Raw genomic sequence first — 14,815 nt, 5'->3', positions numbered from 1 at the left:
ATGCCCAGTAACTGATGCACAGAAAACTTATCTCATAACAAATTTCCTTCGACAAGTGTACCAAATTTGTCGTCAAGTAAAAACTCACAATAGAGTGAGGTCGAATCCCACAAGGATTGATTGATCAAGCAACTTTAATTAGAGGAATGTTCTAGTTGAGCGAATCAGAAATTGAGTTGTGAATTGCAGAAAGTTAAATGCGGGAAAGTAAATGACAGAAAGTAAATTGCAGAATCTTAAATAGGAATGGGAGAATTGCTCATAAATATAAATGACAGAAATTAAAGAGAATGGGTAAGATCAGAAATGGGGAGTTCATTGGGCTTAGGAGATGTTGCATTCTTCGGATCAATCTCATTTACATCTCTTCCTCAATCAATGCACTCATTGATCTCCTTGGCAATCTGAAGTGATTGAATTACAATTTCTTATAATTCAATCTCTCAAATCTTGATCAATAGCCAATTCCTTGGTCAATTGCTCATGAGAAGAGATGAAGTATGGTCACTGATTATACCACATGCATTTCCCAAATCAAGCATTGAGAGGATTATAGTCACATATCCATCCAAACCCAATTTGTTCCAGCATGAGAAAGTATTTCTAGCTTGATCTCTTCATTCCTCTTCCAAGGTTCAGAAGAGATCCAAGTATGAATAGTTTCTTTTCCAAGATAACTACCCAATTGGATGAAGATCGAAAGCTTTCAAGTTAAATCAAGAGAAAAGATAGAAGAAGAATAATGAAAACTAGTATTGATCCATCAAATTACAACAGAGCTTCCTAACCCAATGAAAGGGGTTTAGTTGTTCATAGCTCTAGAAAATGAAAACAAAGATGGAGAATACATGATGAAAACTAGAAGAGCAAAGAAAGTAAAATACAGGAAGTAGTTCTATGCTATTTTCCAACTCCCAGAAACCCTTCCAAATAATTCAAAGCTACTCCTATATATACTACTCTTCTCATCTTCTAGTTGGCTCTTCAAGTCTTGGGCCTTTGGATATTGAGTTTGAAGCAGTTCTCTTCTTCATTTGGGCTTGGCTGTACTTGCAGAGAGAAAGTGTGAAGTGGGCAGAGATTTTAGCTCAGGACGTTAGGGTTGTTAATGTTTTGTGAAAATATGAGTTCGAGAACGTTAGTGACAATCAACTTTCTCACTAACGTTCCTAAGTAAAAGCCACGTTAACCTCAACATTAGTGGCATAAACGTTGCCACCAACGTTGCCTCTAGGTCCTTCGCACACGTTATTGGGACTTAACTTTCCCAATAACATTGAAAAGCCCCCATTGCTCCTACGTTAGAGCCCACGTTAACTTAGTTAACGTGGCTCTTTAACGTGGGCTTGCCATCCTTCGAGAACGTTAGTGACATTCAACATTGTCACTAACGTTCCAATGTGCCCCCATGTCTCACGTTAGAATCCACGTTAACTAGGTTAACGTGGCTTATAACGTGGCCATGCTTAGCCATCCCCAACGTTAGTGACAATGTTGAATGTCACTAACGTTGGTTCATCATTCCTCATCCACGTTAGCTTCCACGTTAACTAAGTTAACGTGGGAGTTAACGTGACTCATAGTGGCTTGTGTGCCTCCTTCCAACGTTAGTGACAATGTTGAGTGTCACTAACGTTGGCCATCACCTTCTTCTCTCACGTTAGCCTCCACGTTAACTAAGTTAACGTGGAAGTTAACGTGGCTCCTTGGGGTTGTGTGGTTGCTTCCAACGTTAGTGACAATGTTGGGTGTCACTAACGTTGTCGACCACTCTTGCCTCTTCACGTTAGCTTCCACGTTAACCAAGTTAACGTGGGAGTTAACGTGGCATTGTGCACTTTGGCTAATGTTAGTGACAATGTTGAATGTCACTAACGTTTGCTTCCTTTCCCCCTTTTAACGTTAGAGGTCACGTTAACTAGGTTAACGTGGACTCTAACGTGGCCACTTGTGAGCATTGGCCAACATTAGTGATAATGTTAAGTGTCACTAACGTTGGCTCAAATTCCCTTCTTCACATTAGAGTTCACGTTAACTTAGTTAACGTGACTCTTAACGTGGATAATGATGGCTTCGAGAGTGTCATTGGCAGTCACTTTTCTCATTAACTTTGCAAGTTACCTCCCATTCCTTGCTTCCTTTGGTCCTGAAATCAGGCAATAGAGTGCATCAAAGTTCTAGTCCATGTCATGGGTAATGCAGAATACAATTTGTCACTAAACTCATGCAAAATCCTCATGAAATCATGTAAAATGCACAATGTATGCTTGAATCAAGGTGTAAGTGAATATCTACCCAAAACTAGCTTATTTCCTAAGAAAATGCATGAAACTATCCTAAAAATAGTAAAGAAAAGGTCAGTGAAACTGGCCAAAATGCCCTGGCATCACAACACCAAACTTAAAGCTTGCTTGTCCCTAAGCAAGTACTGGAACAAGAGAATGATGAATGGGATACCAAGAGAAATGAGTCATTCTTGTGGAAGTCATGTCCCTGGTTTTATGGTGGTTTCATGCATAGCAACTTAGGTTCATTCCTAGCTTTTAGACCTTTATCATATCCTAGAATACTCACTATGATTGCATCCCATGAAACTTTTATTTATTCATCCTTTTGTTGTTATTTCAGGGCTTATTTGTGTTCTTAGGCTAAGTATTCTGTAAGAGGGCAACTCTTTAAGATAAGCTTTCAGCCAACACTCCCGAACCAGTTGGTTCAAGGTGCCAGGTGTTGAGACACCCCTAAGGACTTACTCCCTCAAGTCTCTCCCCCATACATACACACCACAGGCATATAGTTTATTCATTTTTTTTTCTTGAGGCCTTGGTGTCCAGCACCTCTTTGGGTTACTAAATGTTCTGTGGTGAGGGTTACTCTTGATAGTGGACTTTCAGCTGATAATCCCGAGTTAGTTAACCCAAGTTACCAAGTGATAAGGCACCCCTAAGAGCTTATTCATCGAAGTAGATCCCTCACACAGGAACACCACAGACACATGCCTCAAGATTTAAAACCATTGGTGCCTAGCCTTATTGCTTAGTCTTTTTCTTTTATTCCTCAACTTTGATTGTTCTTTCCCTTTTTCTTATTAGGATCTTCTTATTTATCTAGTCTCATGGGGTGTGTCTCAAGTATATTATTCATGACAGATAGTTGTCTTCCCACCTTATGGTTGAACCAACTTAGCTAACTTATGATCACACCAAAAACTCATGAATGCACTTCCATATTATGAACTCCACTCTGGTCTTTTTAAAAACACACTCATACTCTTTTTCATTTGATTTAAAGGGACAAACATACAAGTAATCACGGTAAAGATGCAGTGACATAAGGACTAGATATCATAAACCTCTTCAACAAGAACTTAAAAGAAGGAATTTAGAAATGTTTAAACTGAAATGGAAGCAAGTTCTATTTCATACAAGATCTTCCTTATTTAAAGCATAGAGAAAGATGGACCAAAGAAGGAACTCCACCACCTTTTACTCTTGTGGATGTCCATGCTCTCCTTCTTGACTGCTTGTGCTCCCACTTCCCTTGCCTTTTCCAAGCAGCTTCTTCCAGAAACCACCATCTTCCATCTTCTTCTTGAGTGTCTCCTTTTGCTGTTTCACTTTCCTCTCTTCTTGTTCTACAAAATCTTTTTGGACCTCATCATATGTAGAGATGGCATAGTGTAGCTGATGCATATTACTGGACATGTAGTTTAACTTGGCTTGAGTGTTGATGTTGAACTCCTCCCGATGTAGTTGTCGTCCTTCATTAAGTACAGTGAACTCATTGAATGCTTTCATCTGGGCTAGTTGTCACTGATTGAGTTCCTGCAAATGCTTATCTTGACGTTCTTGCCTCTCGGTAACTTGGGTGATGGTTTGAGTGAGCTGGGAGTATTGTTCCTGTTGCTGCTCCATTTGTTGTTTCTTCCACTCTTCTTGTTGGCTCATCCAGTTCAATATTTGCTCTTGTCCTTCCATATGTCTCATCCCCAAATCTTCAATAGCTCTTAGAAGATGATTCATATTCAGATCGGCTGGGTACGGATGCTCTCCCTGTTGATATTCTTCCTGATGAGACTCCTCTTGGTGAGTTCCTTCCCTTGCTTTTAGTTTCCCTATTTGTGGCCTTCTTTGTTGCTGAGCAGGTGTAATATAGGCCATACGCTGGGTTATCATTAGCCTCCCTGGGTTAACCCAGTCTGGATTACTATCCTCAAAGACCACCTTGGCCTTTGTGCACAATCGGAGAATGGTGCTGGGGTACCAAAGCCTGGCACCTGATTCAAGCTTCTCAGCTGAATCTTGAATTTCCTCAGCTATAAGTTCATGCACGTTGATTTCTCCACCTTGTACTAGGCAATGTACCATAGTTGCTCGATTGATATTTACCTCTTAATTATTTGCAGCTGGGAGAATAGACCTCCTCACGAGTTCAAACCACCCCTTGGCTTCTGGGCTAAGATCTCCCCTCTTGATGAAACGGGGTCTTCCATCTCTATACCTCTCCCAGTCAGCTGCTATAACACAGATGTCAGTCACTATCTCAGTGAGCTCATCATTGTCTTGGCTTTTACTTATCCTTGTATGATAGCTAGGCTGATCAAAGTGTGGTGATTTCAGGTGAAGAGTTCTTATTATAGCATTTGGAGTGAAGTCTACCTCCTTTTCCCTTACATAGCTTTTGAAGGTTGGGGCTCTGGTTTTGTCTTCTTTGACCACATTGGCGTAGAACTCTTTGATGAGGTTTGCATTGATCTTCCCCTCTGGATTGGTGAGCAATTGCCACTCTTTTTCTTCAATCTTCTCCTGAATCTGTGGGCATTCGTCTTCATTGATTTGGAAGGTTAACTCGGGCAGTATCTTTTTGAGCTTTATCCGCTCAAATTCTCGTTCATGGAAGGCAGTCTTGAATCTCTTCTCGTCGAAGGGAATGTTCTTCGTTGGTTCCTTCCTCTTCTACCTCTTGGAGCTTGATGATGCCATGATTGAAGTTAAAGCAAAAAGGATGTAGTGAAGGGAAGAGGTGTGGGATTTAGAGAGTGAGAGGTTGAAGAATTGGTTGCTGGAAAGTGAAGTGCAAGGGGTATGAATTTCGAATGTGGAGATGGTGTGGATTTGATTCACTTATATAGGGAAGTGATGAAGAGATGAAAGGTGTGGATTGATGGGATTAGTGTATGATGAACGGATGGGGTTTTAGATGGAGTAAGCACGAGGATTCTCAACTTTATGATGGAGTTAGTTCGCTTTCCAAGTTTGTTCTTCCTCCAATGTTGCATGGCAACCATTCCCAATGCATTCCCCTTGAGGCACGTGTGTAGTGCCCTCTTCATGAAGTGGCCGAACCTTTCCCATTAAATTATCCAATCAATCTCTTTCAATGCTCCTTTCCTTTCCCTATAAAGATAAAATAAGAAAAGTAAGAATTATCACAAAAAGAAATCACTTTAAATTTTCACGGCTAAAATAATAAAGATATGAAAAGATGAGATTGTTTATTCATGAACTCCAACTAACTAACTAACTGTGTATCCTTATATGCATTTTGGTGGCACCATGGGGTGACACCAAACTTAGTTTGGAGCACTGTGATCAAAAGTCTTGTTCAAAGCTCCAAGACTAGCATGCTCTCTGTTGCATTCATGCTTTCTTGGTACGCTTTGAACACCAAACTTGTTCTTCACTATATACTGCAATATAAGGACTTCACCAAGTTTGGGTTGGAATTCATGAATATTGACTTATTCAATAGTAAAAGCTAATAAAACATGGGTTGCCTCCCATGAAGCGCTTCTTTAGCGTCACTAGCTTGACGTTTCTCCTTCATCAGGGAGGTTGATAATGCTTCAAGTCCTCCCCTCTTGTCTTGGACTTATATCCATTGGTTGTATCAATGATCTCCACATGTTCCAAGGAGAGGACTCTGTTAATAGTGAAGACCTTAGGTAACTGAGATGGTACAGTGGGGAGATCAGGTGGGATATCTGGGAAGTAAGCTGAGATCACTTTATCTCCTGGAGAGAAATCTTCCGTAAGGATTTTTTTGTTCCTCCACCCCCTTGGTATCTTCTTCTTTGTCTCTTTTGATGCTTCCCTGCTCTTGGCGACTTCTTCTTCTAAGTGAATTTTGTTGTTGTCTTCACATGCCTCTGGTGGTTTAGGTTCCTCCAGTTTCTCCTTGAGCTGTGACGATTGCTGTTTGCCTTGTTCATCATTCAGTGGGGTTTTCGGATGCGTTGGTGGTGCCTCAGTGCTTGTTTCCTCTGCCAGCATCTCATTATGATCATTGCTTGGTTCTTTATTTTCTTGGTCAGCTTCTTGGGAGAGTTTGAAGACATTGAAGCTGAGTTGTTCATCATGGATCCTCAATATGAGCTCCCCTCGCTCCACATCTATAAGTGCTCTGGCTGTAGCTAGGAATGGTCTTCCCAATATGATTGGGTGAGTGTGACTCTCTTCCATATCGAAGATGACAAAGTCTGTTGGGAGGTAGTATTTCCCAACCTTTAACAACACATTTTCCACCACCCCTATTTCTTGTTTTTGAGTTTTGTCAGCCAGCCTGATGACCACATCTGTGGGCAATATCTCATTGATCTGCAGTCTCTTCACCAGGGCTAAGGGCATTAAGTTGATGCTTGCTCCCAAAATCGCAGAGTGCTCTATCAAACATTGTTTCTCCTATGACACAGGGGACATGAAAACTCCCTGGATCTTTTCTTTTCGTAGGCAACTGTGGTTGAATGAGGGCACTGCACCCCTTGTTCATCACTATAGTCTGGCCTCCCTTGAGTGAGCTTTTCCTAGGAAGCAGCTCCTTTATATACTTGATATATGCAGGCATTTTTTGGATAGTCTTGATGAATGGTATGTTCACATGCAAAGATGCAAACAAGTCAAGAAATCTTGAGTATATTATCTTCTCCACAGCACCATTGAGCAGTTGGGGAAAAGGTGCATAGTCTCAACAGCTCCTGTTTTGAGATTTCTGGTTCTTGGTAATCTTTTTTCACCTCCTCTACTAAGGTATCTTCAGGTTGTTCTGACAGCTTACTTGGCTTGTCCTCAATCTCCTTATCACTTATAGTGACCATCTTCCAATCTTCCCATCTTACTTTCTTTGTTTCACCTCTCGGATTCTTCTCTGTGTCACTTGGGAATCCATCTGTGGGTTTGGGAATTTGCTCAGAGAGATATCCTACTTGAGATTCCAACCTCTTGATTGTGTCTCCCTGGTTCTTGAAACTGGCTCGCACTTCCTCCTTGAACACCTTGTTGTCTTGGATATCCTTGCATATGCCTTCAAGTAGATTTTCAATCCTTGAGATTCTTTCATCAAGTGATGATAAGTCAGGCTGAGGAGGGTTGTTCTGGCCTTGATATGAATGTGGAGAGGTGTTGTTATTGGGATGTTGATATGGTCTAGATGTGAAATTGTTTGGATTTAGGCGTCTTTGATCCAGGCTTTGGTCTTGTTGATTTCCCCACCCAAAGTTTGGGTGATTCCTCCATCCAGGGTTGTAATTCTTGGAGTAAGGATCATGGTTCTGCCTAGGTGAATTCCCAATGTAGTTCGCTTGCTCCTGACTACCCTCTGCTTCTTCATTCACTCCTTCTTGGGTTGTTGATGAAGTGGAGATTGCTGCCACTTGGTTCCTCTCCATCTTCTTGGTGAGGTCAGCCAGCTGTTGGGTAATGAGCTTGTTTTGGGCCAACAGAGCATCTACATTGTTTAGCTCCATTACTTCTCTTGTGTTCCCTCTTTCGGAAGCATAGAAGTAGTCGTTCTCTGCTACTGTTTCAATGACATCTATAGCCTCCTCAATGGTTTTCTTCTTGTTCAAAGATCCTCCGGATGAATGGTCTACGGCCTTCTTTGACTCATAAGAAAGCCCTTCATAGAAAATGTGCAGCTGCACCCATTCGTTGAACATGTCAGGTGGACACCTCCTTGTTAGGTCTTTAAACCTCTCCCATGCTTCATATAGAGTCTCACCATCTTGTTGCCTGAAGGTTTGGACCTCAGCTCTCAGCCTATTAATTCTTTGAGGAGGGTAAAATCTTGCTAAGAATTTGTTCACCACGTCTTCCCAAGTTGTCAAGCTTTCCCTTGGGAAAGATTCCAGCCACTTGGCTGCCTTATCCCTGAGTGAGAATGGAAATAAAAGCAGTCTATAGGTGTCAGGATGAACACCATTAGACTTCAATATGTCACATATTCTCAGGAAGGTGGTTAAATGTTGATTTGGGTCCTCTTGGACACTTCCTCCGAACGAACAGTTGTTCTGCACAAGGGTGATGAGCTGTGGCTTCAGTTCAAAATTGTTGGCATGGATGGTTGGCTTTTGAATGCTACTTCCACAGTTTCCTGGGTTTGGAGTGATATAAGAGCCTAAAACTCTTCTATCCTCCCCAGTATGATTTGTTCGACCTCTTCCGCCATGGTTGTGAGCCTCTTCTTCATGATGGTTTTCCATGTTTTCTTCCATGTTTGGTTCAAAGTATTCCTCAAAGTGTTCCTCCTCTTCTTCAGCACCAACTACACGTTTGTCTCTTGCCTCCCTCCTTAGTCTAAGGAAGATTCTCTCAGGTTCAGAATCAAAGGAAGTTGAAGCCCCGCTTCTTCTCCCTGTCATACAACCACAAGTACAAGCAAAGAGAATAGGTGCAAAAAGTATATCTGTCAGAATTTCTGTTAGTGTGAGTGATGCAATATATCAAACAGTTAGTGGGTTAGTGAGATGAAATGTAAATAACAAAAAAAAAATATAGGGGGAAAGGAAGAAACTAACTAAAACAGGAAGTAAATAACTCAAACAGAAATTTAAATCAACCAAAAATAAAATGCTCAATCTAGTTATCCTCCAATCTAATCATTGTTGATGCACAATCAACCCCCGGCAACGGCGCCATAAACTTGATGCACGAAAAACTTGTCTCATAACAAATTTCCTTCGGCAAGTGTACCGAATTTGTCGTCAAGTAAAAACTCACAATAGAGTGAGGTCGAATCCCACAAGGATTGATTGATCAAGCAACTTTAATTAGAGGAATGTTTTAGTTGAGCGAATCAGAAATTGAGTTGTGAATTACAGAAAGTTAAATGCGGGAAAGTAAATGACAGAAAGTAAATTGCAGAATCTTAAATGGGAATGGGGGAATTGCTCATAAATGTAAATGACAGAAATTAAAGAGAATGGGTAAGATCAGAAATGGGGAGTTCATTGGGCTTAGGAGATGTTGCATTCTCCGGATCAATCTCATTTACATCTCTTCCTCAATCAATGCACTCATTGATCTCCTTGGCAATCTTAAGTGATTGAATTACAATTTCTTATAATTCAATCTCTTAAATCTTGATCAATAGCCAATTCCTTGGTCAATTGCTCATGAGAAGAGATGAAGTATGGTCACTGATTATACCACATGCATTTCCCAAATCAAGCATTGAGAGGATTATAGTCACATATCCATCCAAACCCAATTTGGTCCAGCATGAAAAAGCATTTCTAGCTTGATCTCTTCATTCCTCTTCCAAAGTTCAGAAGAGATCCAAGTATGAATAGTTTCTTTTCCAAGATAACTACCCAATTGGATGAAGATCGAAAGCTTTCAAGTTAAATCAAGAGAAAAGATAGAAGAAGAATAATGAAAACTAGTATTGATCCATCAAATTACAACAGAGCTCCCTAACCCAATGAAAGGGGTTTAGTTGTTCATAGCTCTGGAAAATGAATACAAAGATGGAGAATACATGATGAAAACTAGAAGAGCAAAGAAAGTAAAATACAGGAAGTAGTTCTATGCTATTTTCCAACTCCCAGCAACCCTTCCAAATAATTCAAAGCTACTCCTATATATACTACTCTTCTCATCTTCTAGTTGGCTCTTCAAGTCTTGGGCCTTTGGATCTTGATTTTGAAGCAGTTCTCTTCTTCATTTGGGCTTGGCTGTACTTGCAGAGAGAAAGTGTGAAGTGGGCAGAGATTTTAGCTCAGGACGTTAGTGTTGTTAACGATTTGTGAAAATATGAGTTCGAGAACGTTAGTGACAATCAACTTTCTCACTAACGTTCCTAAGTAAAAGCCACGTTAACCTCAACGTTAGTGGCATAAACGTTGCCACCAACGTTGCCTCTAGGTCCTTCGCACACGTTATTGGGACTTAACTTTCCCAATAACGTTGAAAAGCCCCCATTGCTCCTACGTTAGAGCCCCATAATGTTGAATGTCACTAACGTTGGCTCATCATTCCTCATCCACGTTAGCTTCCATGTTAACTAAGTTAACGTGGGAGTTAACGTGACTCATAGTGGCTTGTGTGCCTCCTTCCAACGTTAGTGACAATGTTGAGTGTCACTAACGTTGGCCATCACCTTCTTCTCTCACGTTAGCCTCCACGTTAACTAAGTTAACGTGGAAGTTAACGTGGCTCCTTGGGTTTGTGTGGTTGCTTCCAACGTTAGTGACAATGTTGGGTGTCACTAACGTTGTCGACCATTCTTGCCTCTTCACGTTAGCTTCCACGTTAACCAAGTTAACGTGGGAGTTAACGTGGCATTGTGCACTTAGGCTAACGTTAGTGACAATGTTGAATGTCACTAACGTTTGCTTCCTTTCCCCCTTTTAACGTTAGAGGCCACGTTAACTAAGTTAACGTGGACTCTAACGTGGCCACTTGTGAGCATTGGCCAACGTTAGTGATAATGTTAAGTGTCACTAACGTTGGCTCAAATTTCCTTCTTCACATTAGAGTTCACGTTAACTTAGTTAACGTGACTCTTAACGTGGGTAATGATGGCTTCGAGAGCGTCATTGGCAGTCACTTTTCTCATTAACTTTGTAAGTTACCTCCCATTCCTTGCTTTCTTTGGTCCTGAAATCAGGCAATAGAGTGCATCAAAGTTCTAGTCCAAGTCATGGGTAATGCAGAATACAATTTGTCACTAAACTCATGCAAAATCGACATGAAATAATGTAAAATGCACAATGTATGCTTGAATCAAGGTGTAAGTAAATATCTACCCAAAACTAGCTTATTTCCTAAGAAAATGCATGAAACTATCCTAAAAACAGTAAAGAAAAGGTCAGTAAAACTGGCCAAAATGCCCTGGCATCAGTAACAAAGGAGTTTCTGGCGTTTAACGCCAGCTGGAAGCAACAGCTGGGCGTTAAACGCCCAGATCAAGCACCAAGTGGGCGTTAAACGCCCAAAACATGCAGCAGTTGGGCGTTTAACGCCAGGATTGTGGGGAGTAGGCAATTTCGTTTTCAATCCAAATTTTTTCCATTTTTTATGTTTCAATTCATGATTTCTTGCACAAACATGTTACAAATCCTAATTTTTCAAATCCTTTTTCAAAAGATATCAAATGTATCTTAATTCATAAACCCTTTTTTTTAATCCTCTTCAAGTTATTTTCAAATCCTTTTCAAAACAATCCTATCTCTTTTCCTTCTAAAATCTTTTCAACTCATCAATATCTTTTTTAAATCTTCACAACATCTTTTTCAAAATTCAAATTTATCTTTTTCAAATATCTTTCATGTCTTTTCAATTTTAAATTACATCTTTTCCTATCATACTTATCTTTTCCAAATCACTTTTTCTATCATATCTTTTTCAAACAATTTTCGAAACCCACCCCCCTTCCCTTTAAATGTTGGTTTGGCCTCTCCCCCTCTCCTCCACAAGTCAAACTTGGCTCTCCCTCTTTCCTTCTCCTTGCTTTTCTTTTGCTTGAGGACAAGCAAACCTCTAAGTTTGGTGTGGTTATCCATGATCACTAAGCCAATACCCACTAAGATCATGGCTCCTAAAGGAAAACAAACCAACTCAAGAGGCAAGAAAGAGAATATTCCAAACCACTTTGGAATCAAGAGAAGTTCTTAACTAAAGAACTTTCAGACCATTACTACAAAATAATGGGTCTAAGGTCAGTGATCCCGGAAGTTAAATTCGATATGAAAGAAGACGAATATCCGGAGATCCAAGAGCAAATTCGAAACAGGAGCTGGGAAGTCCTAGCTAATCTTGAAACAAAGGTGGGAAGAAACCTGGTTCAGGAATTCTATGCAAATCTGTGGCAGACGGACAGGCAGAGAATAGCGGGAACCGCATTCTATGACTATAGAACTCTGGTTAGAGGGAAGATTGTTCACACCCACCCTGACAAAATAAGGGAGATCTTCAAGCTGCCTCAACTGCAAGATGACCCAGACTCCTTTAATAGGAGAATGATGAGATCAAACCTGAACTTGGACAAAATTCTAGAGGACATATGTCTCCCTAGAGCTAAATGGACAACCAACACAAAGGGTGCCCCGAACCAACTCAAAAGAGGAGATCTCAAACCAGTCGCCAGAGGCTGGCTGGACTTCATTGAGCCCTCTATATTGCCCACTAGCAACCACTCTGAGGTCACCATCAGAAGAGCAGTGATAATTCATTGCATTATGCTGGAAAAAGAAGTGGAAGTTCATCAGCTGATTGCTTGTGAGCTTTACAAGATTACAAACAAGAACTCCAAAGATGCCAGATTGGCTTATCCAAGCTTGGTCTCTCTGTTATGTAAAGATGCTGGTATAAAAATGGGAGTAGATGAGTACATCCCAGTTCAGCTACCAATCACCAAAAAGTCTATGGAAGGACAACAAGTGCAGGACGAACCATTCAAGAGGAGAGCACAGGAGTTCCTCCCGAAAATCCCTCAAATTGAATACTGAGAGCGCCTAGAAGCATCTGTCACCAAGTTGCAAGAAGCTGTGGATCAACTGAAGAAAGAACAGCAAAATCAAAATAGCATGCTCTACAAACTGCTTAGAGAACAAGAAGAGCAAGGGCGTGAACTGAAGGAATTGAAGCGCCAGAAGCTATCTCTTGAAAGGCCAAGCACTCCATAGACTAAAGAGGCATCCACCTCCCAAATTCAAGGTTGTTGAGTTCTAATCTTAGCCTTAACTCTGTGATAATTGTTCTTATTAGAAATTTACCTTAGAAGTTATATATGAGTAGTAGTAATTAGTATCTCTATTTTGATTTTATCTCCAATTAAGCTATAATTTATTTTTCTCATATCATCAAACATGAATAAAATAGCAGATTTTTAGAATAAGGAGGCAATATTTTTTCGAGTTCTTAACAAGGAAAATTCTAATTATCTATATGTGGTGGCAATACTTTTTGTCTTCTGAATGAATGCCTGAACAGTGCATATTTTTTATATTGAATCTTATGAATGTTAAAATTGTTGGCTCCTGAAAGAATGATGAACAAGAGAAATGTTATTGATGATCTGAAAAATCATGAAATTGATTCTTGAAGCAAGAAAAAGTAGCAAAAAAAAAAGAGAGAAGAAGAAGAAGGAGCAGTAAAAAAAAGCCAGTAGCCCTTAAAACCAAAAGGCAAGGGTAAAAAGGATCCAAGGCTTTGAGCATTAATGGATAGGAGGGTCTAAAAGGAATAAAATCCTGGCCTAAGCAGCTAAACTAAGTTGTCCCTAACCATGTGCTTGTGGCGTGAAGGTGTCAAGTGAAAACTTGAGACTGAGCGGTTAAAGTTGAGGTCCAAAACAAAAACAGAGTGTGCTTAAGAACTCTGGACACCTCTAATTGGAGACTTTAGCAAAGCTAAGTCACAATCTAAAAAGGTTCACCCAGTTATGTGTCTGTGGCATTTATGTATCCGGAGGTAATACTAGAAAACAAAGTGCTTAGGACCATGGCCAAGACTCATAAAGTAGCTGTGTTCAAGAATCAACATACTAAAATAGGAGAATCAATAATACTATCTGAATTCTGAGTTTCTATGGACGCCAATCATTCTGAATTTCAAAGGATAAAGTGAGATGCCAAAACTGTTCGGAAAGAAAAAGCTACTAGTCCCGCTCATCTAATTAGAATCTGAGCTTCACCTAAAACTCTGAAATATTATTGCTTCTCAATTTCTTTTTATCCTATTTTATTTGTCTAGTTTCTTGGGGGCAAGCAACAGTTTAAGTTTGGTGTTGTGATGAGCGAATATTTTATACGCTTTTTAGGGGTAATTTCATGTAGTTTTTAGCATGTTTTAGTTAGTTTTTAGTATATTTTTATTAGTTTCTAGGCAAAATTCATATTTCTGGACTTTACTATGAGTTTGTGTGTTTTTCTATGATTTCAGGTATTTTCTGACTGAAATTGAGGGAGCTGAGCAAAAATCTGATTCAGGCTGAAAAAGGACTGCAGATGCTGTTGGATTCTGACCTCCCTGCACTCAAAATGGATTTTCTGGAGCTAAAAGAGTTCAAATGGTGCGCTCTCAATTGCGTTGGAAAGTAGACATCCAGGGCTTTCCAGAAATATATAATAGTCCATACTTTGCTCAAGGATAAATGACGTAAACGGGCGTTCAACGCCAGTTCCATGTTGCATTCTGGCGTTAAACGCCAGAAACAGGTTACAAGTTGGAGTTAAACGCCAGAAACAGGTTACAACCTGGCGTTTAACTCTGGAAACATCCTAGGCACATGTAAAGCTTAAGTCTCAGCCCCAGCACACACCAAGTGGGCCTCAGAAGTAGATTTCTGCACTATCTATCTTAGCTTACTCATTTTCTGTAAACCTAGGTTACTAGTTTAGTATTTAAACAACTTTTAGAGATTTATTTTGTATCTCATGACATTTTAGATCTGAACTTTGTACTCTTTGATGGCATGAGTCTCTAAACTCCATTGTTGGGGGTGAGGAGCTCTGCTGTGTCTCGATGAATTAATGTAATTATTTCTGTTTTCTATTCAAACACGCTTGTTTCTATCTAAGATGTTCATTCGCACTTCA

General features: G+C 40.1%; 1 non-coding gene across 1 annotated transcript; it reads left to right on the top strand.

Annotated features, from left to right (window-relative positions):
* Nucleotides 1-7,931: 7,931 nt before the first annotated feature.
* LOC148562118 (small nucleolar RNA R71) lies at nucleotides 7,932-8,035 on the top strand. Its single transcript, XR_015887939.1, has one exon. It is a non-coding gene; the product is annotated as a small nucleolar RNA R71 (small nucleolar RNA).
* Nucleotides 8,036-14,815: the final 6,780 nt, after the last annotated feature.

The sequence above is a fragment of the Arachis ipaensis genome, chromosome B6, assembly GCF_059453495.1.
Source record: "Arachis ipaensis isolate K30076 ecotype BB chromosome B6, ASM5945349v1, whole genome shotgun sequence".
NCBI lineage: Eukaryota > Viridiplantae > Streptophyta > Magnoliopsida > Fabales > Fabaceae > Arachis > Arachis ipaensis.
This window is presented reverse-complemented; position numbering and strand designations above follow the sequence as displayed.